Here is a 23,029-nt window from a genome sequence, read left to right as displayed (position 1 = left end):
TGATCCCACACACCATGAAATCATGACCTGAACAGAAATCTAGTGTCAGATACTTAACCAACTGAGCCACCCAGACGTCCCAGAATTCTGAAATATTAATTAATATTAATTAAATACCTCTCTTATTAATTAATTAATTAATATTAATTAAATACCTCTCTTATTAAATACCTTATTATTCATGACAATGTATATATTAGCTTAAGTTCAATAAGAATTGATTAAATTCATTGATTAATTGATTAAGTTCAATAATAATAATTAATTAATTAATTAATATTAATTAAATACCTTTCTTATTAAATACCTTATTATTCATGACAATGTATATATTAGCCTAAGTTCAATAAGAATTGATTAAATTCATTGATTAATTGATTAAGTTCAATAATTAATTAATTAATTAATATTAATTAATTAATATTAATTAAGTGCCTCTCTTATTAATTAATTAATATTAATTAAATACCTCTCTTATTAAATACCTTATTATTCATGACAATGTATATATTAGCTTAAGTTCAATAAGAATCTATACTTCTTATAACAGGATACCCAGTACACCCAACCCCTGCTTCTTTGATCCACAGTTGATAAAAGGAGAGATATTTCGACATTATGAAGGCTTCTATTGCTTCTTAATTGCTTCTATTCAAGATAACCATGCTTTAGGGGTGCCTGGGTGGCTCAGTCAGTTGAGCCTCCGCTCTTGATTTGGGCTCAGGTTATGATCCCAGGGTCATGGGATCCAGCCCCACGTTAGGCTCCATGCTGACAGTGCAGAACCTGCTTAGGATTCTCTCTCTTCCTCTCTCTCTGCCCCTCCCCTGATCATGTTTATTGATAAACTGATGTGAGTTTTCTTTTTATTTCCTTAGATCTACTCTAGTTCACTTTAGATACTTAACTCAATATTCTTAACAATTTACTAGTTATCTATATTAATATGCACGATGTCCAGGAGATTTTCAGCCATTATAATTGGTAATTGCTCTCTTATGCTCATCACCTTGGTAAGAAAGGTCCACTTTAATAGGCTGGTGGTTTTGGAATCGAGAACTTCTACAACTACCAAGATTATGGCCACTCAGTGGGTTGATTCATCTGACCTCTAGGTGGTTAATAAAGTTCCCAGATGAGGAAACTGCCTAAACCATTTCCTGACTGCTATTTTGTTACTCAAATGTGGCCTAACCCTAATGACAGTGACCCCTTGAAGCAAATATCAGAGACTTAAAATATCCTCTGATGTGGGACGTGATTTGCTAGGACTGTTCCATCTCAATGACATGGGACTAAGCAAATCTACTTTCACCCATTACAGTGGCTGCCTAAGAGAGATTTCAGGAATGGGTTCCCTCCACCCTTCAGTCTATGCAGGTGGTGCTGAATGGGCGTTAGCTCCACAGCTGGAGGGCCCCAGCTTCCCAAGTCTTCCTAAAAGAATGTTACTGTGCACACACTCTGCGGAGCAGCTCAGGGTTGCCTTGGATCTAGAAGACGGCAAGGGTCTGGAGAGGTCAGGTCACAGAAGCAAGCTCTTGGGGGACAAGGCCTATGCCTAACTGCAAGCTGTAGGGAACACAAATGTGCATATTCCCCTTGAAGGCAGGGCTGGAGGATGCCTCACTTCTAGCCACTGGCTGGCTGTGGAACCCTCCAATAAGTCTAACTGGTGAATGACTGTTGCCAATTTTTAGGTGCTGCCTGAAGAGTGACTTTTAGCAGGGCTGGGCTCCCTCCACCTGGAGGCTAGGCAGGTGGTTGCAGCCAGGCCCTACCTCCCCAGACCTTCAGGACACTGATGAACCAAGACTTGCTGAAGGGGTGTTTATTGTGCATATGTATGCAGTGTAGACAGGATTGCCCAGGATCTGGAGTAGAGCAAGGGTGTGGAGAGGCCCGGCATGGGATCCAGCTTTGGTAGACAAACCTATGCCTAAATCACAAATTATGCAGACATTTGTATTCTCCACATCGCAAACGCGCGTGCGCGCGCGCGCACACACACACACACACACACACACACACACACACACACAGAGCTGGAAAATACTAGCCTGCTTTTCTGGGGCAGAGCAAGGGCAGCTGAAATTTTCAATAAAAGACTCCTTGGGAGCCCCAGACTGCCATAGAAACCCTAGACCTGATAGGGCAGCACGTCCAAATGGGGACTGACTGCTGCCAATTTGAAACACAGGTTTGTGGCGGGGAGGGATTTTTCTGGGAGGAGGTGGGCTCACTCCCCTCTCAAGTCTCTGCTCCTGGCTGAATGTTTTGTGCTTGTTGTTATTTTGGTTTTTGTTAGCAGCCATCCTAATGGGCTATGGTAATATCTCATTGTAATGTTGAGTTGCATTTCTCTAGTGATCTGTGATGATGAGCATCTTCTCATATGCTTGTTGGCCTTTTGGGTATCTTGTTTGGAGATGTGTCTATTCTAGTCCTTTGTCCATGCTTATTTGGGTTTTTGTGGTTGTCATTACGTTGTAGTTCTTTGCATATTCTGGATAGTAACCCCTTATCAGACACATAAATCGCAAATATTTGTCCCACCCAAAGGGTGTCTTTTCACCCTGCTTATGGTTTCCTTTGACGTGCCAAAGTTTGAATAAATCCATTTATGTATATTTCCTTTAGTTGCAGTGGTTTTGGTGTCATATGCAGGAAGTCAGTGACAAATCCAAAGTCATGAAGATTTCCCCGTGTTTTCGTTCAGTTTGATAATATAGGTCTTACGCTTAGGTCTTTAATGCATTTACAGTTAATTTTTGTATATGGTGAAGGATCCAGTTTCATTCTCTTGCATTGTAGATATCCATTTTTCCCAGCTCCAGGAGTCTGGCATTTTTGAGGATGAGGGAGGAAGCCAGTATGCCCGGGATTTGGCACAAGGGGTGAGTGGTGGAAGGGGAGATTGGAGATGCAGGCAAAGCCAGGATCATAAAAAATCTCTGTAACACTTGCAGGGAATCTCCATTTCATACTTGGGGGAAGCCACTGGAGAGTGATATAAACAGAATCACATGTTTGAATGATCGCTGTTTTCCTCAAAAAGTTAAACATAGAGTGGTCATACGACTGAGCAATTCCACTGCTAGGCAGATATCCTGGATAACTGAAAATAGGCACATTCATACAAAAACTTGTACATAAGTATTGATGGCAGTACTATAATGCAAAATGGGTCAATGACCCAAATGGCCATATTTTGATGAATAGATACATCACATATTGTTCATCAAGAAATGAAATATGTATTGTTCAGTGAAGTGGAATGAGCTACTGTTCCATGCTCCAACATATATGAACCTTGAAAACAGATGTTAATTGAAAGAAGCCAGCCACAAAAGACCACATACTATATGACTCCTTTTTATGAAATCTCCAGAATAGGCAAATCTATGGAGACAGAAAGTAGATCAGTGGCTGAGAGAGGGTGCAGGGAGAGGAAAATACAACTAACTGCTAATAGGGAGGGGATTTTTTTTCAGGATGATGGAGACGTTCTGGAATTAGGTAGTGGTGATGATTGTACAGCATTGTGAATATGCTGGAAACCACTGAACTGCACATTTTTAAATGGTGGATTTTGTTATGTGAGGTATATTTCAATGGGAAAAGATGCCATTAGATATATAGTTGAAAATTCACAGTGGGCGCTGAGTAGCAAATGGATTGTGTTGGGCAGGAACAGTGGAGGCTGTTAGGCAAAGGACCTGAAGGCAGGAAGTCTGACCAAATTCACACACTGACAACCTGTTAGATGTTTGATTCCAAATCCCATGTTCTTACCTCTATGCTGTATAGGTTGACATAAGGAAAGGGCCTTGAATTAAGCCACTTAGGTGCCCTTTCATGCCATCTATCTCCAGAAGTACTCACACCATGTTTCCTGAGGCCATTTCTCTGTTGAGCCTTCAAGCACTAGAGCTGCTGTTTGGATGCAATTGCGACAGACTGAGGAAATCTCCTTTCCTTCTTCAAATCAGAACGATCAGCATGAAGATCTACTGATCAGAGATGAGATAGATCAGGGGCAGTAAAGAGTTCTGGCACCATAAGTTGGGATTCTTCTTAGGAGAAGAACTTTCTTGCACCCTCATGGCAAGAAAAGTGTTTCAGTTTTACAGAAGGATTACAGAGGACTTCTTTCTTGGAATATTGGGAATTTTGTTCTCCTGGATTTGTTCAAGGATCTCAACCTAAATGTTAAAAAAAAATTATCTAGGGTGGGACACTTAAGGGATTTTTATTCATAAAGTGCTATTTTAATGTCCTTTTCTTTGATGGGAGAAAAATATTTTGTTACGGGCGGAGGACAGAGAATATCCAATAAAAATGGGATACGTGAGAATCTCATGGTAGATGTGCTGAGTGCTAGAGTGTGGAAAAAACAACTTGGTTTCCAAGGTTGGTTTTTTTTGTCCCCTGCAAGGGAACTCAAATTTAGAATAGAATAGAATAATGGAGAAAACATTGTAATAGTGTGCCCTTGTAATCTTTCTCAGTATCCAGGCTGCAAAAAAAACAAAGATGAGGACCAGAAAGAGGCCTGGTCAGCCTCCTCACGTAGAGGTCCCATTCACCAGGCACAGGCCATCATCCTTAACACCATGTCCTCACCTTTTCTAGTTTTCAAAATGTTATTGCCCACTGGCCCCAAAGGCAAACAACTTGCATTATATGCTATGCCCCTTCCTTTCCCCCACCAAAGTCGATACGCAGTCCACCCATGTCAGGAAACTAGTGCCCCTACAGGTGTCCACAGTGACAGAAGAAACTATTGAACAAGGAGAAACCTGGGAATCGAATATAATACTCAGAGCCAGGCATGGCTGAATTCACTCCATCATACTTAACTTTTAAATTTCTTTTTAATCAATTAGAATTTTGTCTCAATTATGGGTGTGTGTGTGTGTGTGTGTGTGTGTGTCCATCTCATGAATTCAAGTACTGTATGAGGAAATTCTTGGCAAGTCCCAAGTGCTATGCAAACTAACAAATTCTATTATGATTATCCCAATCTTACAAATCCAATGTCAGCTTGAGAATTACTTCTCAGGTCAATAATACCTTTAAGAAAGTCATGCTTGCCTTCCATTATTCTAAGACATAGGAGGCCATTCAATTCTTATTTTCTCAAATGTGAAAAACAAACTCATTTGCAAAGATTTCCAGTGTGAAATTGTTTCCAGGATTATATGTGTCACTCCCTAGACACCAAGGAGAGATTCCCTTTAAATAGTTTTATGCCCTACTCATGAAGTATTTTCATTACTTGGGCCACTAAGTCCAACTGGATACCTCTGCCAGAATTCGAGAAGGGTATGAGCCCTGGGATAGGCGTGCAGGGTGGGGATACTGGCTTCTACCCAGTCATGGCTAGCACGATGACCTCTGAATTCCTCTCAAGCAACAGTTCTCCACATGACCCCCTGCTCCTTCCCTGTTCCTTTGTATAGGCAATTTCCCCAGTCATCCAGAGGCCAATGTGGAAGCCATTTTCAGTCCTCAGGTCTTATACTCCCTCTATAGGATCAGACATCAAATGCTTCAGTCATTCCCGAGAACATCTTTTGTATTAGTTCTTTCTAACTGTCATGACCCTAGTTCTCCACTGGCATCTTCTGGCCTGACAGCTTTAATCTAAATGCTCAAAGTGGAAGACTTCTCAAAACCTGCTGCTCACCTCAGTTCCCAGTTTTGTCTTCTGCTGCATCCACACACTGTAACCTTCTGCGCAACCACACATGTCCTCCCATGGGTGTGCTCTGTACTACTTTCCTGTTATGACTGTACAAGTTACCAAAACTTAGGAACCTAAACGGTACAAATTGATTATCTCCCAGTTCTAGAGGTCAGAAGCCTGATGGGGTCTTACCGGACTAAAATCAAGGTGTCTCCAGGGCTGAGTTCCTTCCGGAGGCTCTAAGGGAGAATTGCCTTGACTTTTCCAGCTCCCATAGGCTGGAAGGCCCTCTCTTTGGCTCACAACCCCTCCTCCATCTCAAAGCCAGCAATGCTGCACCAATCCTTCTCATGCCTGGTCTCCCTTTTCCATGTTCAGGGACTCTTGTGATTCCATTGGGCACACCTGGATAATTCAGACTGGTCTCACTATTTTTTTTAAAGTTTATTTATTTGTTTTTAGAGAGAGAGTGTGCGCACATGTGGCAGAGAGAGGTAGGGACAGAGAGAATCTCAAGAAAGCTCTGCACCATCAGCACCAGCAGCACGGAGCCTGATGCTAGGCTCAAACCCACAAACTGCGAGATCACGACCTGAGCTGAAATAAAGAGTAGGAAGCTTATCCAACTGAGCCACCCAGGGTGTCCCTATTTTAATGTCAGATGACAAGTAACCTTAATTCCCCTTTCCATGTAGACTAACTTATTCACAAGTTCTGGGAATTGGACATAGATGTCTTCCGGGGAATGTTATTCTGCCTCCCACATGCTCTATCCGATCCTCTGTCCCCCACATTATCAGAACTGCTTTTAATTATCTATGCCTCATTTCCCAATTTTTCCAGCAACAATCAGTTGAAGATGGTATCAAAAAAACCCCTCATGTTTAAGTGAAATAAGACTACAAACTGCACCAATATCATTAAAATGCAAATCCTTAGACCTCATTAGACCTGATGAATCAGAAACTGTGGGGTTGAGGCTCAGCAATCTGATTTAATGTCCTCCAGGTGATTCTGAGGCATGCCAAAGTTTGAGAACTACCCCTACCAAAGTTTAAGCCCACTTTAACAAATTAACAGTCTGCTTGTCTGCGGTGTCAAATGCCGTGTCTCTTGGCCTCCAAATATGGGGCCATGTTCAGGTGAAAGCCAGTGGCTTGGGAGGTAAATGAATTCACCTGAGCCAAACTAAGGAGATACGAGTTTATGGAATACACCGCAGGGGGGCGTCGCAGGACAGTAGCGGAGAAGCAATCTGCAAGGAGGCATTGGTAGGAAGCTGCTTTTAAGGAGGGAAAGTGAGGAGGTATGATGACAAATGGAATTTTCCCTTCTTTGGTAAGTGTGCCTAGTTGTAAGTAATCCATTGGTCAGTTAAAGCCTAAGGATATTTCGGGGTGGGTTGCCTGATGGTCGGTTTGTATTCAGCCAGGTGATCACCATGGCCTTTTTCTGCATTCCATTGCTCAAGTCTGTTTGCCTAAAAGCCACCTCTACCTTGGCCACCTATGCTAGTAAGGTCTAGAATAGCCCGGGCTATAGATGCTCATTCCAAGCCTATCTCCCTTGCTCAGTCTGTTTTCCCGGCAATTTACAGCGTTGTTAAAAGCTCAGCGATGCACATATTTGGCACCAGTGCCCTTACAGGAACACCCTTAGGACATTAGGATAAGATGAGCATCTGAAAGTAAAGTTTATTCATTAAACACACCAAGTAGGCGGTAGCACCTACTGATAGATGACATCAGAACGACAGCCTAAGAAGGCTGTTTCTCAAAAGGAGGGTTACATTTTGCATATCGTGCTTTTGGGGGAGTACAGGGTGAGCCGGCACCTCTCAATACATACTTGTTGCTCTTCTGAATTTTCAGGTCATTACATTAGTAGTGGGATCCTGCATTTTGGTGCAGAAAAAGTACCGCCAAGTGCCAATTTTCTCCAAATTAAACCTCAATGACACAAGTAAAGTCGTTAAACTAAGGGAGGGCGGGGCGGCAGATGCAGCAGATAACCTGGCTGGGACTACTTTCTTTTGCCAAGGTCGGGCTCTACTCTTTCCTTCCCTCACTCCCTCTAAGCTCCTGGGGCCTCCTCTTTGGGTTTTCTTTTCCCGGGCCTCCTCTTCCTCGGGTCCCTCGGTCAGACGGCTCGGCCCTTCAACATCAGAAGTGGCCACCGCGCCGGCTCGGAGAGAAAGCGAACACACAGCCCGGGACGCGCGCGCTCTCAGAGTCGGCGGAGAAGCCGGGACCCAGGTAGGCTGCCCCCGCGCGGCGCTCGGACGCAAACCCGCCCCCGAGGCCCCGCCCCCGAGGCCCCGACACCGCCTCCACTCGGACTCACACCCGCGGCCACGCCCCCTGCTGCCGCGCGTAGATAAACGCTGGGCGACTGCGGCGCTGCCGCAGGCGTGCGGCGTGCAACTCGCAGCCAATGAGGTGTCAGGAACCAAAAGCAGTGACCAATGAGACGCTGGGAGGGCCCGGGTGGCCGACCAATCGCGACGCTGCGCACCCGGATGTGCTTGCCAGTTTTGAAGCCCATCTGTGGGCAAGTGTGAGGGTCTCCGCACGTGGGGTTGGGGCTGGCAGCCGGCAGGAGGGCTGAGCGTGTGTTTGGTTCAGTGTGTCGTGCCTGGGGGTGGTGTGTAAGCGTCGTCTCCTTGGGGTTTGAGTGGGGGAGAAATCAATGTGGTCATTAGTCGTGGAAAGAATTCCACCCAGGGTGCCGGGACCAGCGTGCGTGGAAGCCCATCGGATGGTACCTCACCGGGACTAGGAGAGACGAGCCTGGTCGGACAGTGGGAATATGAACCTCTTACCTAAGAGCTCCAAGGAGTTTGGCCCCGTGGACTATTGGGAGAAGTTCTTCCAGCAGCGAGGAAAGAAAGCTTTCGAGTGGTACGGAACCTACCTGGAACTGTGCGGCGTGCTGCACAAATACATCAAACCCAGGGAAAAGGTACGCGCGGCCTGGCGGTCCTGAGTGTGTACTCGGGAACGTGGCAGATGATAACTTTACTCCTGGTGGATAGAGACAGGCGTGAGGGCGCTAATTGGGCCCATGTTTTCAGGCTTCTCCGCGTCATTCCGGCCCAAAGTAGGCAATTTCAAAATGTTCTTGTAAAGGCTTTCGGATAACAGACATGCTGCGCCCAGCTCACCGCTGAACTAATAGCCTCATTGGGACAGTGACTTCGTTAGTTGGGCAGCCTAGGTATGGCCTCCTAGAGAGACCCTGTGCTTTTCTGTCACCGTCCATCCGTGTAGAGCAGACAGTACCTGTGGCTTTACTGATACAGGAATCTGTTAGCCAAATCGTTGTTGTGGGCACACTGAATTGCAGGCACTGTGCTCAGCCCATAAGCAACAAGAGCAGCAAGGAGTAAACCTTGGCGTAAACCTTCCGGAAGTGACAAGTGGTCAATGCAACGACGGGGTGGATAGAGATGGAATTGTACTGGAGGTAGGAAAAAAGGAAGGGAGCAAACTAACCTTCGTGGAGGATGCTTTACGTGCCAGACATGCTGGGTGCTGCGTGTGTGTGTGTGTGTGTTCAGGAGTTGAATTCTCATAATAAACTCTGTCAGGTTCATTCATTGTAGGACATGGAAACTGAGGCTCTGAGATCCAGTTTCTTGCCCAAGATCATACATGTAGTGTGTGGTCACATGGGAGTTTAAACTCAGGCCCATCTAGTCCCAGCGTATGCACTTCTCACCAAACTTTTCCAGAGATGGTGACATTGGGACAGAGTTTTGAAGGATCAGTGGGCTTCAAGAGACTGATCACCGTGGCCCTTCACCGAGGTCAGCAGTACGAAGGCATGGACAGCATCCAGGCCGAGCTGTCAGCCAGAGTCCTGGAGCTGGCCCCTGCCGGGATGCCCACCCAGCAGCAGGTAACAGAGCTTCGGCAGCAGCATACACGGATCTCTAGACAAGTCGTATTAGCAGCCAGGAAGGCGGAGGGTGTCTTGGAAGGAGCTAGGACCAGTGTCTGTGCCCCTGTCTATTCCTGGAGGGCATGTCAACAGCTGCGAGCTAAGTGGGCAGAGCTTATGTTCTCTTGCCCCGGGCAGTGAGAGGAAGGTGAGCGGTGGCTTTTCTTGAGACCATTGAGACCCAGGGTAGCATCTGTGTGTGTGGGGCCTCGAGACTCCTCATAGATGGCACAGAGGAAATGCTGTCCACCTTGCAGGCTCCAGCTCTTTCTACTGTGGACTGTACAGACTGTGTTTCTCTTTTCCCTCTTTGTGTAGGCCTTGACCACTCCTTGACCATTTTCCTTTTTAGAATCATCGAGTGTAGAATGGAAAAGAGCCAAAACAGCTCAGGTTCTTTTTTATGACATTCCATTGCTGGCCTGGTATTTTACTGGTAAGGAAACTGAAAGTTTTTGCCAAAAGAGTGATGTGTTGTCCATTGACACTGTCTGTCTTGTTCCATCCTGCTCAGAAGGGTAGTTGACAGGTGACTTTTTTGTAGGCACTTTATAGTAAGGAATTTATCCTTCCTGATAGGAAAGCCAAGGTGCCTGGAGGCTCTTTGCAGTAGTGACAGATCTGAAAAGATGAACCTAGACCCCTGGTTCTCACCTGTGCTTCTGCTCACTAGGCTGACTTGTGTTTACAGATGAATGTGTGTTTGATTCTTCCTGGCAGACTTTGCTGAGACTTTGCTGTTGGTTCATCAGAGATGCAGATCCTGTAGGGAAGATCATTTGTGACCTTCTCTCCAGGACCTGCATCTCTGTGATATAAGGGGTCCCTGGTGATTGGTAAATACTCTTGAAAGTCTTTACAAAGAAATGGATGTGAGGGATGCCTGGCTGGCTCAGTGGAATGTGCGGCTCGTGATACCAGGTTTGTGGTTGAAGCCCTACTTTGGGTGTAGGGATTAGTTAAAAATAAAGTCTTTAAAAAAAAAGAAATAGATGTGAAGATTGGGAAGGGAAATGGAAGTCTATGGGGAAAATGTATTTTTCTCCTAATTTTTTCTCCTGTTTAGAAAAATGAGAAAAAAAGATGAGAATAATTGGGGGGAGAAATCTGTCCACACTTGGAATGGTTGCTTTCCCTCTGGATATGTTATTTTTTTTCCCTGTTTAGATTCCTTCTTCATAGTTATAGTCCCCTCCTGCGTATTACCTCTAGCTTTTAAGGAAAGTCCTTTTAGGAATTGAGAAATTCATGTTTTTCTTAGGGAGAACCAGTTGCATTTCACTAATGGTTTGGGGGATCTTTATATGTTCACCTCATTTTCAGAAAAAGTGAATTAAACATTTTGTGAGCTATGGAACGGCCCCAGGAGGTTCTTTAATAGAATGGCAAATCTTTGACGTTTTTGCTGGCCAGAACCCTGGTATCGGGACCCTCAGTTAGAAAAGGATTATAGTTTCTCATATGCCACTGCCTCCGACAGTAGGGGCGTGTAAAATTACAGAAGTCATCAGCGTCAACTGTCTTGTGGTCTGAGAACAGTGATTACAGACCAGCAAAGGCACATACATTCTTATCTTTCTTCTTTCCAACCATCTTCTAAGTTCATAAGTGTCCAGTTACTTTCCCCTCAAATTGTAATCTGGAAAAGGCTGCATGTGTTGATGTCTAAATTTTTTTTGTTCGTTTATTTAAAAAGGCGATGAAATATATTCAATGAGATAGGTGAAGTACCCGGATTTTAAGTATTTCAGTTTGGTGAGTGTTTGCATATGTATCTACTCCTGTAACCAGGTAGAACACTTAAGAATCATGACTCCAGAAATACCTTTGCACTAGGAGAATTTCTGGCTTTCGGTAACACATTATTTGAGCACCCGATGCAATTCTTTCTTGAATTTTTACTTAAACAAAAACAAAAAAAACCTTATTGTGGGTAGTATAATCATAGCTGTACTACTAATAACGGGTTTGGATCTGACCACAGTAGCAAAAATGTTCATGTTCCTGTCTAGATTGTCACTGTCTTCACCCAGAGTCCTGAGTATATCTTATTGAAACACCCTGTACTTTTGGCCCGTCTTGGTGTTGATGTGTGTCCCTAGAGTGTAAGTTCTTATGTTTAATCCTCAGACATTAATCTATGTTTAACGTCTCCTTTTGGTGATTCTTTCTTGTTTCTTGCCTACTTCTATCCCCCTGTGTTTTCTGTGGTTTCTCTGTACTTAGGACTAGGATATGGGCTTTTGTTTTCCTGTGATTTCTGGAACTTGGATTTATTGCCCTCACTTGGTTGATGTGTCTGAGAGGGCAGTTGTGGCCTTTGAGTTGAAAGCTGGGCAGAGGGCATTGCATCTACACTGTCTTGTGATCATGAGCAAGATGTTGGCTGTTGTCCCTCTCAATTCCTAGGGGGGAATCTAATAATGCTCATGGTGGGGACTCTTGGTATGATGTCAGCTGAGTGCCTTGGGACTTTAAGGGTCCCCAAAGAACCATGTACTGGTTCCTCTTCTGGATCTAGTAAAGGAAGGATTGTGAGGCCAAGGTTGAGTTTTCAGATGTAGATGTCAGATTGGCTCCTGTGTTTTTGGGATGAGACGGAGAAGCTAGGCCTTTAAATCTTGTATCCTCTGGGCAGGGCCAGTGATCCGACTCCCCCTGCCCTCTTTACTCTCCCCGAGGCTGGTACAAAACTGTTCATGAGAAGATAGTAAAATGATGCTTTCTTCCTTTATTGCAGAGACCCCACTGGCATTGTTGGTGGTAGGCCTGGGCGGGGGCAGCCTCCCCCTGTTTGTCCACGATCATTTCCCAAAGTCCTGTATTGATGCTGTGGAGATTCTGATGGAGTGAAGGCTCCATTTTGCTCTAATGATTGGTATCCCAGACGGAGGACAAAAGGCATGTTAATGTTCTGCAGTCGCTCCTCTGGTCCTTCTGCCACTTTACATGTAGGCTCCCGTGACTGGTGCTTTCCGGAGTGTGTGTCCCTCAGGGAGAAGTCAGTCAGGCTGGTCCAGGCTTAAGGGAACCTGGGGAGCTTAGGCCACCCACCCTTCCTGGCCTGCCCGTTCCATACCTGATACTCTGGCTCTCGCTGGATTAAAGTAGCTCCCAGGAGGGTGTGGCAAATCAGGATGCCGGGGGTGAGTCCTTTGGTGCTGGGTGGACAGATGGTGCTTCACGGTCATTGCAAACTGAACTGAACTATATCAGAGTTTCACAGGTTACCTGTCTGAGTCTGGGGCCAGTGTGGGGGCCCAGGCCCAACCTAGCCAATACATGGGAAACACTTAAAACCGTGCTAGGCTCCTGGCAGGCACTTCGTGTGTGATGTGTTGCCATTGTGACTGCCTGTCGGTCAGTGTTGAACAGCCTGGCGATCATGTCTAACAGCCACCTTCCAGATTGTTGGAGGGCTCAGTGCTACAAATGTGGGCAATGGTCGTCCTTGGACTTTGATGAGCCAACATGTCTAAGAAACAAAATGAGATCTGTGTTGTGGATACTAACAGGCTTGTGGGAGTCCTAAGTCAAGATTTATTTTATTTATTTAATTTTATTTTTTTTTATATTTTTATTTATTTTAGAGAGAGGGAAAGAGAGACATAGGGGCAGAGAGAGAGGGAGACACAGAATCCAAAGCAGGCTTCAGGCTCTGAGCTTTTAGCACAGAGCCCAACGCGGGGCTTGAACTCATGAACCACGAGATCATGACCTGAGCCGCAGTCAGACGCTTAACCGACTGAGCCACCCAGGTGCCGATTACGTCATGATTTATTACTTATTGAATAATCATTATCATAGTCTCAAAGTTTGCTAAAAATCAGTAGCATTGCAGGCTTATTCCTTGTAAAAACCATTTTCTTCATAGCAAGGAGTACATCCGATTCATCATCAGTACTTTCTCACCCATTTAGCAAAATCTTTCTTTCTTGAATGTTTTTAGAATTACCTGGGGGTTGAAGAAAAACACCAGAAGCTTCCCATCTCCCCTCACACCTGTTCCACCCCACTCTAGGGTTTTAACTCAATTGGTCAGGAATGGAGCCCAGGTTCTCAAAGTATTTAGGACGTTCCCAGGGTGAATCTAATGTTCTGTTGGGATTGAAAATTGCTATATAGATAGACTCTCAACCAAGTAGCAATCATGCTAGGATGGGTCCCGTTAATTTATTTGGAAGCCTTTGGTAAGTGCTTTCAAATGTGGAAGTAGATGAGATGAATGCCCTCTCAGGTGGGGTGCTCACAGTAAAACCCTGACTGACAACGACTCCCCTGACAGTGACATCAGTGCCCTTACAGGCGAACCACAGCCTCCACGTCATCCTAACTGAGCCGCTGCGGCCCCCACAGGTCACAGGGGAGATGCGGTGTAGACGTGTAAGTGGTGTCAGGCAGAGACTTGTTTGCTTCTCTTTCCCAGTGCGGCCCCACTACAGCGTCATCATGTTTGACGTAGACAGAAAGGACCCAACACTGGGGATGAGTTGTCCGCCGCCGGCTTTTGTGGACCAGCCTTTCCTGCAGAAGGTCAAAAGCATCTTGACTCCTGAAGGTAGGAAGACAAAGGTTGGGGAGGGAAGAGGGGTGGGTCCTTTAAATTTGTTGTTCTTTTCAAATGAAAAATGCTCATGTCAGAAGTGTGTAGCTTGATGAATTTTCCTAAATTGAATACACCCACTCTTGGGCACCAAACACGGAACATTTCCAGAAGTCCAGAAAGTCATCTTTCGTCCTTCCAGTAACTCATCCTCCTCTCAGGGATAACAACTATCCTAACTTAAGCCAGCACGGCTTAGTTTTGCCCATTTTTGGTTTTTGTATAAATGGAATCTTACAGAATATATTCTTTGATTTCTTTCATTAACATGATGTTTGTGAGAATCACCCATAGTGTCGTGTTTAAGTTGTACCTTATATTGCTGTGCAGTGTCATTGTGTGGCCATACCACATTCATTATTCATTTCTCCATTCTGCTGCTGGTATTTCGATTGTTTCCTTTTGGGGGCTTTTATAAGTAGTCCCTGCCCTGGTGTGAAGCCCAGATTCCTCTACCTCTGCCCCCAGGAGGAACCTGCACGTTTGGGAAGGTTTATGTTTGCCAGGAGCATGAGGCACGTGCCTCCCCGCCCCTCAGAGCCTGCACTGGCGACCTGGCCTCTCCAGACACTGGGCCTGGTCCAGGTCCACGTCCCTTCTGCCTTGGCTGTGGGTGGCTGGGGCGCAGTGTGCTCCCAGGTTGCTTGCGGAAGGCAGTTTGGGCCCTCCAGGCCTGGGGAGTTTAGGGTGGTCTCAGACCACCTGCCAAGCCTGCAGCCCCGAGAGAGCCCACCAGCCACCACAAATCTTTCTCAGGGAGCTGCTCTCAACAGGCAGCAGTCAGTCTCCCATTGGACTGGCCGCCAATGGGGGCCGCTTGGGGCTTACCAGTAATCAGGTCTCCAGGGGTCTCTTGTTGAACACTGCCCCAGGCGGTGGCCCTGAAGTCTAGAAGTCCTCTAGCTTTCCCTTTAGGCGAGTCTGCACACTGGAGTAGGCTGCATCTGGGATTTATCCACATACCTGTGGCCGGGACAGCCTGCTCCCCTGTCGCCTCTCCACACAGTTGCCCTCCTCCTGGCTTCTGGCTGCCCATGCACAGCCACCTGCTGAGCCTCGTGAGCGCAGGGATCCCAGCCCAAAAAGGCCTTCTGAGACAGCAGCTGGAAATGGAGGGCAGACAGCCCAATTTGGGGTTAGCTGCCTGACGGCATTGCTGGCTTCTCCACCACCCAGTGGTGCTACGTGTGTCCCACTATTCACAATAGCTAAGAGGTGAAGCAGCCCAAATATCCACCGATGTGCAAATGCATAAAGAAAATGTGCTATTTACATACAGTAGAATACTAATCATCCTTTAAAGTGAATGAAATCTTGACATATGCTACAACATGGATAATGTTTGAGGATGTTGTGCTAAGTGAAATAAGCCAGTCACAAAAAGACAGGTACTATAGGATTCCACTTGAGTGGGGTATATGAAGTAGTCAAATTCTTAGACACAGAAAGTAGAACTGTCATTGCCAAGGTTTTGAGAGAGAGGGAAATGGGGAGTTGTTCAGTGGCCATAGAGTTTTAGTTTTACATAAAGTTTTAGAGATCTGTTGTAATGTGGCTATTGCTAACACTACTGAACTGTACACTTTAAAATAGTTAAGAGGGGGGCCCTGGGTGGCTCAGTCAGCCAGTTAAGTGTCCAACTCTTGATTTCAGCTCAGGTCATGATTTCAGGGTTCATGGGATAGAACTCCATGTTGGGCTCTACACTGACTGCCCGGAGCCTGCTTAAGATTCACTCTTTCCCTCTCTCTCTGCCCATCCCCCCGCCCCAAATATAAATAAACATAAAAAAGTGGTTAAGAGGGACAGCACCTGGCTGGCTCATTCAGTAGAGCATGTGACTCTTGATCTCAGGGTTATGAGCTTGAGCCCCATGTTGGGCGTAGAGCTTACTTAAAAAAACTTTTTTTAAAAATCAGGAAATTAAATACACACATGCATACACACACATACTAAACTTTCCTGCCTAAGAGCCTTTGTTCTTGCTGCTTTTTGCATGACTGATTCCTTCTCATATTTCTGGTTTCAGCCTAAATGTTACCCCCCCCCACCCCGGAAAAATCCCCCCCGACAGCCCTATCTTTTGAAATAGCCACTTGTTTGTTCTTTTCAAAACATTTATCACAACATATAATTTATTTCTGCCTTTCTTTCCTGCTATACTATAAAGTCTGAAGACAGCAGCTGTGCTTATATTTAAGGCACACAATTTAATTTAGTAAGAGATATACAATAAACGTTCAGTATACTTTTTGTGAGTGAACAAATGAGTCTGTATAAGCTGGGAATAATAACATGGGATTGCCGTGAGAATCAGATGCAGTAACATATTGGCAGAGGGCCTGGCACATACCTCTAGTTTCTAGGGACAGACATTTTTATTGTCCCAGATGACCTTTCAAGTCTGATCTAACTCCAGGCTTCTCAGGGATGGTACAGGACCCTGGGCAAGGCAAGTATGTGCATGTTAGTAAGCAGAACCCCTGTATTCTAGTCAGTAAGAGCAACCTTACCAAAAAGTAGGATTTTTCATGCCTGGGACAAACAGGTACAGAAGTAGTTGTTTGTTTTTTGCTCAGAACTCATGATATCCTTAGGGCCATCCATGCCTTATGGGAGAGGGTGGAATACTTAAAACAGGAGTTCTGAATCTGGGGACCCTTGAGGACCCATGAATAGAATTCAGAGGGTCTGTGGACTTCGATGGGGAAAAAATTATATCTTTATTTCCACTAACCTCTAACAAATTTAGCATTTCCTTCAACTATAGACGGAGACCCCTCTCCACAAAAGTAAACCCTGTCAGTAGTACTAGCTGTACCTGTGATTTTATTACCAATTGGAATCACTAAGATTTTTGTATCACATTACAATCATAGATATCTTGAAATATACTCATATGTGGAATTAAGGTACAAAACAGATGAACAAGAGAAGGCAAGCAAAAATGATATAAAAACAGAGAAGGAGACAAACCACAAAAGACTCTTAAATACAGAGAACAAACTGAAGGTTGTTGTCAGGGTGTTGGGTGGGGGGTTGCGCACTTGTTGGGAGAGCACTGGGTGTTATATGTAAGTGATGAATCACTAAATTCATTCCTGAAATCATTACTACGCTATATGTTAACTAACTTGGATTTAAATTAAAAAATAATAAATTATTTAAAAAACAAAAATAGATATCTTTAAATATTGTTTATGCTCGTTACTAATTCAAAATCATGGTAGATGTTGAGTATGACACTAGATTTTGTGGTTTAAGGAGTTAATAAAGCACATACCTTAGTGTATCAGAAATTTTACTTTTAAAATATTTTATAGCATTATAAATTGCCTTGCTTTGCAATTCTGTGTAGTTTATTATTTGAAAAAAAATTTTTTTAATGTTTATTTATTTTTGGGAGAGAGAGCACAAGCAGGGGAGGGGCAGAGAGAGAGGGAGACACAGAATCCGAAGCAGGCTCCAGGCTCTGAGCTGTCAGCACAGAGCCTGATGCGGGGATCTAACTCACGAACTGTGAGGTCATGACCTGAGCTGAAGTCGGATGCTCAACCAACTGAGCCACCCAGGTGCCGCTGTGTATTTTATTTTGATGCATTTAGAAATGTTACTGTGGGAAACCAATTTGACAGTAAATTTCATATATTAAAAAAAAAAAAAAAAAAAAAAATGACAAAAAAAAAAAAAAGAAATGTTACTGTGATAAGAGGTCCCTAGACTTGACCAGATTGGCAACGGTTCTTGGTGCACAATGCCTGTCACTTAACAGGAGCATTGTGAATGTTTCTTCGTGGTTAAGAGAATTTCTCCTATGCTTTTGTTACTGCTTTGAATCTATAATTATGCAAAGAATAAACCAGAAAGGCTTGCTTGGTCCTTAGCGAAAACCTGATTACATTCTTTTAGAAAAACGTTGTTAGAGATTTATTATTTCACTTTAACTTTTCATTCTCTGAAGAAAGTTTGAAATACATCTATTAAAGGTGTTTGGATGATATAATTCCATTCCTTCTACAGAACTGTTCATGTATACTTGTGACCATAGCATCTAAAAATTTTTTTTTTTTTTTTTTACATTTTATTTATTTTTGATAGAGACAGAGCACAAGTCGGGGAGGGGCAGAGAGAGAGGGAGACACAGAATCCGAAGCAGGCTCCAGGCTCGAGCTGTCAGCACAGAGCCTGACGCAGGGCTCGAACTCACAAACCGCAAGATCATGACCTGAGCCGAAGTCGGACGTTTAACCGACTGAGCCACCCAGGCGCCCCAATGACCATAGCATCTAAAGTGGGGAACTGTGATTTGTGATATTACTTTAACTCAGTGAAGTGTGACTGTGATTCTAAGACCCAGCTTTTCAAGGATCGTGTCTTAAGCTTAGAAATGAGTGTGAGCAGTGATGCAGAATTTTCTTTGCTTAAAAGAAAAAGATTAAAAATGAAAATAATATTCACAACTCTAATAAAGGAAAATAGGAATGATAAATGCATATATATCATACATATAGAGGTTTAGATATACCCTACATACAGATAGAAATATGAAGTAAAAGGAGATTCTTCTTGTCTAAGAAATCTGTGATCTATGGCAGAAGGGGAGCTGGTTCAAGGATCTCTGATTAAACGTGCCTTCATTGCCAGAAGAAACCAGAATCCTCTTCTCACGCTCGCTCTCCCCCAGTCAGAAGCCATGAAAAGTGATGACTTCTGAGTACTGAGGTGTGTCTGGGAGGACCTAAGAAACTCTCCCGTTTAGAAAACCCTCTCTACTTTCTTGCATAGTTGCTAGCAAATGAGCTTATCCCTTTACAGTACTTTAAGCGCAGCTTAGATAAAGTTCCCTTTCAGGTATGATGCAGTAAATTGAGACAGACCATTGCTCCCTCTAACAATTAATAGAAAACCAGATAAATACCAAAAACATCTCTATGAAGCAGTCAGAAGACTGTTTAAGCAGGAAGACAGAAAGGGCCAAGATTCCAGAGAAGGAACTGCGAAAAGGTGGTCTGCGTTTGCCCTGGAGACGCTTACAGATTTCGGGTGCAGGGAAAGCTCCTGAGCAAGCATCTGGGCTTTGCCTGGGCCGAGGACTGTTGTGGGGACAAAACAAACAAGCAAACCAGTGACACTTTGGGGTTTCCCAGGACCAGAAAGACAAAACTGCAATCTTAGAGAGCCAGGATCTCAGGGAGAAGGAAACAGTAATGAATTGAGGGACTCAGATATTTTTCTCCTCAAAATTTTGCTGAATTCTAAAGCTGTTTTGGGGTGGGAGGCTGAGATGATCAAACCACTGTTTTTCAGAGGCTTTTTGCTTAGCATCTTTATCAGCAGAGATGAGAGTGAATCTTCGTTAGAAGATTTTGGAGGATAATATCACATACATACACAATATTTCTTACATTCAGTATTTTATATTCCATTTTTAATACTCAATTATTTTATACTCAATAATCAGTACTGAATATCAAAAACTATTAGGTTGGGTGCCTGGGTGGCTCAGTTGATTGAGCATCTGACTCTTGATTTTGGCTCCAGTCATGATCTCATGGTCATGGGATTGAGCCCTGCATGGGGATATGTGCTGGGCGAAGAGCCTGCTTGAGATTCCCTTCCTCCCTCCCTCCCTCCCTCCCTCTCTCCCTCCCTCACTCCCTCCCTCCCTCCCTCCCTCCTCCCAAATGCATGTGCTCTCTCTCAAAAAAAAAAGAAACAAACACAACTATTAGGTATGCCAAGATAAGAGTCTTATGACCAAAAACCAAGAGAAAAATAGACAATAGAATCCAGCCCATAACTAATCCAGGATTAGATTAACAGACAAGGACTCTGATTAAAATGTTCATAAAAATAGATGAAACACGGACAATTTCACTGGAGACTTAGAATCTACTTTTTAATGGAAATTCTGGAACCAAAAATACAGGAACTGAAGTGAAGGGGGCCTGGGAAATGAGGAAGCAGGAAATCTGTCTGTGCCCGTGGCTGCTGCCATTGCTTTGGGGCATATGCCTCAGCTGCAGCTCTGGAGCCCTGTTGTCAGTGCCAGAGCCCTAAGAACTAGTGCAGACTCAGAGGATTTATACACACATTTTAAAAAACCAAACTTCTATTTTTTTTTTTAATTAAAAAAAATTTTTAATGTTTATTTTTGAGAGGGAGAGAATGCGAGTTGGGGAGACGCAGAGGGAGAGGGGGACAGAGAATCTGAAACTGGCTCTGTGCTGACCACAGAGATGGAGAGCTCAAATTCAAGAACCATGAGATCAAGACCTGAGCCGAAGTCAGATGCTTAACTGACTCAGCCACCCAGGCACCCCAAAAGACCAAACTTTTAAAATAGAAGTTCATACACTTGTCTTCAAGAATATACTGTTGAGGCACCTGGCTGGCTCTGTTGGAAGAGCTCTCGGGGTCCTGAGTTCAAGCCCCACTTCGGGTGTAGAGATTACTTAAATAAATAAAACTTAAAAAAAAAAAAAGAGTATACTGTGTTGCAGTAAATAGGTTCCAGAACATAAAGATGCATTCTTTTTTCAAGAATAATATCTCAAGAATTCTCCAAATAATTCTAAGCACAAGTATGTTTTCAGGTATACTATCATGACATTTTAGAAAGTAATTGGAAAACTTATTGCTCTATCTATGAAGGATGGGGACAGGGGTTCAGTGACTGCCAAAGAATTTCCTTAAAACATTCCATAAGGATGGTTATCATTGAGTTTGATCCCAGACAGATATCCTATAGTTAATCCCATATGCCATGTTCCAGTCCTGGGACTGCTTAACATTAAAGTATACATTCCAAGCAGATGTGATGAATTCAGAGTCACAGAAAAGATACTGTGAATTTTTCTGTTAATTCTTTTTTTTTTTCTTTTCAAGTGGGGAGAGTTGGATGCTCAATAAACTCAAACAACAAGCATAAGTAGAGCCAGAAGGAAAACTGCTTTATTATTTTTTTTAATGTTTATTTGAGAGAGAGACAGAGACAGAGCATGAGCGGGGGAGGGGCACAGAGAGGGGGAGACACAGTCTGAATCAGGTCCAGGCTCTGAGCTGTCAGCACAGAGCCGGATGCGGGGCTCGAACTCACAAACCTTGAGATTATGACCTGAGCCAAAGTCAGACGCCCAACTGACTGAGCCACCCAGGCACCCCAAAACTGATTTATTATTAATGATGAAAAATAGACATGCAGTCTACCACAACATAGGGGAAAATTGGATAGGATATGGCAAGCTATGGATGATTCAGAAAGTTGTTTTCTAGTTAACGCTAATTAAAATTAAAGTATTTTGTTTGTTTACACTTTATAAGTAAGATACAAAGATAAAGTGTCTCCAAGAAATGCATTTTGAAATGCCAATGAAGTTCAAGTGTAACTTGACTTGAATAATGAGCTGAAATGACTGTGGAATCCCAAAATCAATATTTATTTAAATATTTAAAGGCAATGATATTGACTAAGGTTTAAAGTAATCACGTTGCCTCTGTTTCATTTCTTGATTTTATTTTTATGAGTCACAAACTTACATTGCTCATATTCTTTTTTCCCCTCCTGTTACCTTGAAATGCCAAAAGAAAATCAGTGCCAATAGGCCAGACTCTTGCTAGTCAAGCTATAATAACAATGAAACAGTTCAGAGAAAAGCAAATCTGTAAAAATGGAAAAACTCTATATTGTTTATAAGGTGACAAGAATGTATAAATATTATTTTACTAAGAGCTTGTGATATTCTTAGAAGATAATAAGGAGGCAGAGATTACTCCTTGTTTGCTGCCTGGGAAATGAAACTGGTATTGAAAGTTAGTGACCGTGAAGTCATGCAGCAGGTTAAGTGCTTGTAGGATCCCCATGCCCTGGGAATGCTAAAACTTTTCTCTATCACTTCTCTTATTTTCTTCTTTCTTGTGTCTTTTTGCTCCTTCAAAAGGAAACTTTAAAAAGCATAACCCACTCAATAAATTCATTGTGTGCTTGTACTGTGCAAGATATGATGGAGGATAAAAAGGAATCTAAGTCCACATCCTTGATTTAAAGGAGCAGTCAAAATGACCATTCTAGCCTGGATCTTCTCAGCTGCTGAGCCATCCTTTTGTTCACTGTGTTAAGTTCCAAAACTTCTCCATTTTCTTTACACTCCCAACTGTAACACTGCTTCCTTGACCCTTCACATTGACTCTTGAGTTTTACTGAACATTTCTAGGTGATCTTGTGAGTTTCCCTAACTTCTTCTCTTTTCCATTTCAAAATTTCTCTGTATCTTTATCAGTCACTTCCTTTCTTCTTGCCTCCAAGAAAGGATTCTCTCTCCATCCTGCCCAGAACATACCTCTGGTACTCTTCTAACCCTGATCCTCCCACCTCTGCAAGGGACATCACCCATCCTTATTTCTGTTTTGATTTTGCATTACAGTCTCACTCTCTTTGTGGCTCCTTACTCCCCATTCCTATGTATAACTTGGTCATTTCTGATAGTACCTTGATTGTGCTGCTGCTCGAACTGCAATTTAGTGTGCCATTTCCCTTTACAATTAAATTTCTTGGAAGTGGAATCTATAATCTGCAATTCCACTAAAAAATAACTCTTACAAGATGCATTCCACATCCACAATGTTACTGAAATACTTCTTGAAAATCAATAATGTTCTGTGAGTCAGCAAATCTAATGGCTTTTTCTAGCCTTCATTCCCACTTTCCTCCACCCCCCACCAATTTCTCTGAAGTCTTTTTATTTTTTTTATTTTAGAGAGAGAGATAGAGAATGTGCGTGAGCTGGGAAGAG

The 23,029-nt window shown here is 43.5% G+C and overlaps 1 protein-coding gene across 1 annotated transcript in view; it reads left to right on the top strand.

The window, feature by feature from the left end:
* Positions 1-8,256: 8,256 nt before the first annotated feature.
* VAMP4 (vesicle associated membrane protein 4) overlaps positions 8,257-23,029 on the top strand; it is a 46,281-nt gene continuing 31,508 nt past the window's right edge. The window contains exons 1-2 of the mRNA XM_007088730.3: positions 8,257-8,653; positions 14,061-14,192. The gene's annotated coding sequence lies outside the window, so the exon portion shown is untranslated. The remainder of the gene's footprint in view (positions 8,654-14,060; positions 14,193-23,029) is intronic.

Source organism: Panthera tigris, chromosome F3 (assembly GCF_018350195.1).
Source record: "Panthera tigris isolate Pti1 chromosome F3, P.tigris_Pti1_mat1.1, whole genome shotgun sequence".
Classification (NCBI taxonomy): domain Eukaryota; kingdom Metazoa; phylum Chordata; class Mammalia; order Carnivora; family Felidae; genus Panthera; species Panthera tigris.
Note: the sequence above shows the minus strand (reverse complement) of the source record. Positions and strands in the feature narration are given on the sequence as shown.